The following is a 4571-nucleotide window of genomic DNA, read 5'->3' on the forward strand; positions in this document are numbered from 1 at the left end:
CTCTGCTCAGAATTCTCTGTCTGTTGCTGAGAAGATGATGGATAAGGCTTGCTGTTGCTGAGCCTGTTTCTTCCACCATTATTAAAGCCTTGTTAAGGCTTTTGTTGATCCTTCCATGAGAAATTTGGATGATTTCTCCATGATGAATTATAGGTGTTTCCATAAGGTTCACCCATATAATTTACCTCTGCTATTGTAGGGTTTTCAGGATCATAAGCTTCTTCTTCAAAAGATGCCTCTTTAGTACTGTTGGATGCATTTTTCCATCCATTTAGACTTTGAGAAATCATGTTGACTTGTTGAGTCAACATTTTGTTCTGAGCCAATATGGCATTCAGAGCATCAATTTTAAGAACTCCCTTCCTTTGAGGCGTCCCATTTCTCACAGAATTCCTCTCAAAAGTATACATGAATTGGTTATTTGTAACCATGTTAATGAGTTCTTGAGCTTCTGCAGGCATTTTCTTTAGGTGAATGGATCCACCTGCAGAATGGTCCAGTGACATCTTAGAGAATTCAGATAGACCATAATAGAATATATCCAAAATGGTCCACTCTGAAAGCATGTCAGAAGGACACCTTTTGGTCATCTGCTTGTATCTTTCCCAATCTTCATAGAGGGATTCACCATCTTTTTGTTTGAAGGTCTGAACATCCACTCTAAGCTTGCTCAGCTTTTGAGGAGGAAAGAACTTAGCCAAGAAGGCCGCGACCAACTTATCCCAAGAGTCCAGGCTATCTTTAGGTTGCGAATCCAACCATATTCTAGCTCTGTCTCTTACAACAAAAGGGAAAAGCATGAGCCTGTAGACTTCAGGATCTACTCCATTAGTCTTAACAGTCTCACAGATCTGTAAGAACACAGTTAAAAACTAGTAGGGATCTTCTGATGGAAGTTCATGGAACTTGCAGTTCTGTTACAGTAGAGCAACTAGTTGAGGTTTCAGCTCAAAATTGTTTGCTCCAATGGCAGGGATTGAGATGCTTCTTCCATCAAACTTGGAAGTAGGTGTAGTGTAATCACCAAGCATCCTCCTTGCATTATTATTTTCGGCTGCCATCTCCTCTTCTTTTTCGAAAGTTTCTGTAAGGTTGTCTCTGAATTGTTGTAATTTAGCTTCTCTTAGTTTCCTCTTCAGAGTCCTTTCAGGTTCAGGATCTGCTTCAACAAGAATGTTCTTGTCCTTGCTCCTACTCATATGAAAAAGAAGGGAACAGAAAATAATAATAGGGATCCTCTTTACTATAGTAGAGAGATTCCTTTATGTTAGTAGAAGAAGAAGGGAATAGAAGAAGGAAAAGGTAAGAATCCAAACACAAGGGTGAAGATAGGTTCAGATTCTTAAGATGAAGAGAAGTTTTAGTAAATAAATAAATAAATAGAATAGGATGAGAGAAGGAGAAATTCGAGAATAAATTTTGAAAAAGAGTTAGTGATTTTCGAAAATTAAGAGAAGAAATAAAATTAAAATTAAAATTTAAAATAATTAGTTAATTAAAAGAATTTTGAAAAAGAGGGAGGTAATTTTCGAAAATTAGGGAGAGGAAAGTAGTTAGGTGGTTTTGAAAAAGATAAAATATAGTTAAAACAAACAAAAAGTCAACTAGTTAGTTGAAAAAGATTTGAAATTTAATTTTGAAAAGATAAGAAGTTGGAAGATATTTTGAAATCAAATTTTTGAAAAAGATAAAATTTTGAAAAAGATATGATAGAAAAGATATGATTAAAAAGATATGGTTGAAAAAAGATTTAATTTTTAAAATTAAAATTCATTACTTGACTAATAAGAAACTAAAAGATATGATTCTAGAATTTAAAGATTGAACATTTCTTAACAAGAAAGTAACACTTCAATTTTTTGAATCAATCACATTACTTGTTAGTTAAGTTCCAAAAATTTGAAATAAAATTAAGAAGAAGATTTTGAAAAATATTTTTAACTTTTCGAAAAAAAAAATGAAAGAGAATTGATTTTTGAAAAAGTTTTTGAAAAGATAAGATTTTTAAAATTGAAAATTTGACTTGACTTATAAGAAATACCTAAGTTTTAAAAATTTTTGACTAAGTCAACTCAAACTTTCGAAATTTTGAGAGAAATAGGGAAAAGATATTTTTTTATTTTTGAATTTTTAATGATGAGAGGAAAAAATTAAAACGTCATTTTTATGTTTTTCTCTTTTCTTTTTGGATCAGAACAAAGAATGCATGCAAGAACACTATGAATGTCAAGATGAAGACTAAGAACACTTTGAAGATCATGATGAACATCAAGAACATATTTTTGAAAAACTTTTAATGCAAAGAAAACATGCAAGACACCAAACTTAGAAATCTTTCATGTTTAGACACTATGAATGCAAAAATGCACATGAAAAACATCATATAACACAAAACAAGAAAATTTAAAGATCAAACAAGAAAACTTACCAAGAACAACTTGAAGATCATGAAGAACACTATGAATGCATGAATTTTCAAAAAATGCAAGAACAAGATGAATATACAATTGACACCAAACTTAAAACATGACACAAGACTCAAACAAGAATCACAAAATATTTTTTATTTTTATGTTTTTATGATTTTTTTGTATTTTCTTTTATTATTTTTTTTGAAAAACATATAGGAAAAGGAAAATAAGAATTTCAAAAATTTTTAAGAAGAATTCCAGGAATCTTTCAATGTTAGCCTAAACCTCCAATCCAAGGGTTGGACATGGCTTAATAGTCAGCCAGCTTTAGGATATAAATCAGGCATGCAACAGCTGATACTTCATCCAACTCCATATACATGCCTTTTATGTTGACAAGTGGAAGCCTCAATCCAAAAGAATTTGGATATGGCTTTACAGCCAGCCAAGCTTCTACTTGTTACATGAAACTCTAGAATCCATTCTTAAAAATTCTGAAGTCATAGAATAATTTTTTTTTTGAAAATAGGGATAAATTTTTGAAAAAAAAAGTTTTTGAAAAGAAAATTACCTAATCTGAGCAACAAGACAAACCGTCAGTTGTCCAAACTCGAACAATCTCCGGCAACGGCGCCAAAAACTTGGTGCACAAAATTGTGATCATCAACAATGGCGCCAATAGACTTGGTGCTCTCAAATGTGAATCACACTTTGTCAATGGCTACATCCCATCCCCTCAGTGAAAAAGGTCCAAATGCTCTATCACGGCACGGCTAATCATCCGTCGGTTCTCGATCATGTCGGAATAGAATCCATTGATTCTTTTGCGTTTGTCATCACGCCCAACAATCGCGAGTTTGAAACTCGTCACAGTCATTCAATCCCTGAATCTTACTCGGAATACCACAGACAAAGTTTAGACTTTTCGAATTCTCATGAATGCCGCCATCAATTCTACCTTATACCACGAAGACTCTGATTAAGGAATCCAAGAGATATGTGCTCGGTCTAAGGTAGAATGGGGGTGGTTGTCAGTCACGCGTTCATAAGTGAGAATGATGATGAGTGTCACGGATCATCACATTCATCATGGTGAAGTGCAACAAATATCTTAGAACAGGAATAAACTGAATTGAATAGAAAATAGTAGTAATTGCATTAAAACTTGAGGTACAGCAGAGCTCCACACCCTTAATCTATGGTGTGTAGAAACTCCACCGTTGAAAATACATAAGTGATGAAGGTCCAGACATGGCCGAATGGCCAGCCGCCAAAATGTGATCACCTGATCCTAAGATGAATAATGGAATAAAACCAAGACCAAAGATGTCTAATACAATAGTAAAATGTCCTATTTATACTAGACTAGCTACTAGGATTTACAGAAGTAAGTAATTGATGCAGAAATCCACTTCCGGGGCCCACTTGGTGTGTGCTTGGGCTGAGCTTGAGCTTTACACGTGTAGAGGCTTCTTTTTAAGTTGAACGCCAAGTTGTAACGTGTTTTTGGCGTTCAACTCTGGTTCGTGACGTGTTTTTGGCGTTTAACTCCAGAATGCAGCATAGAGCTGGCGTTGAGCACCAGTTTACGTCATCTAATCTCGAATAAAGTATGGACTATCATATATTGCTGGAAAGCTCTGAATGTCTAATTTTCAACGCCGTTGAGAACGCGCCATTTGGCATTTTGTAGCTCCAGAAAATTCATTTCGAGTGCAGAGAGGTCAGAATCCAACAGCATCAGCAGTCCTTTGTCAGCCTTCTTATCAGAGTTTTGCTTAGGTCCCTCAATTTCAGCCAAAAAATACCTGAAATTATAGAAAAACACACAAACTCATAGTAAAGTCTAGAAATGTGAATTTAGCATAAAAACTAATGAAAACATCCCTAAAACTAGCTAGATCCTACTAAAAACTACCTAAAAACAATGCCAAAAAGCGTATAAATTATCCGCTCATCACTCACACATTTCATTTTTCAGTTGGTGAGTCTGTTGTGACATTGGGGGATGTGATGATAATTCTTGGTCTTCTGAAAAATGATCTTCTAGTTACAGGATCGATCTTGAATAGTTATGAGGCCTTAGAGGCTGAATGCTTGCACTAGTTTAGTGTTGCACCTCGGAAGACAGATTGTAGAGGAAGAAGCTTCATAAAGTTG

This window comes from Arachis duranensis, chromosome 5 (assembly GCF_000817695.3).
Source record: "Arachis duranensis cultivar V14167 chromosome 5, aradu.V14167.gnm2.J7QH, whole genome shotgun sequence".
Classification (NCBI taxonomy): Eukaryota; Viridiplantae; Streptophyta; class Magnoliopsida; order Fabales; family Fabaceae; genus Arachis; species Arachis duranensis.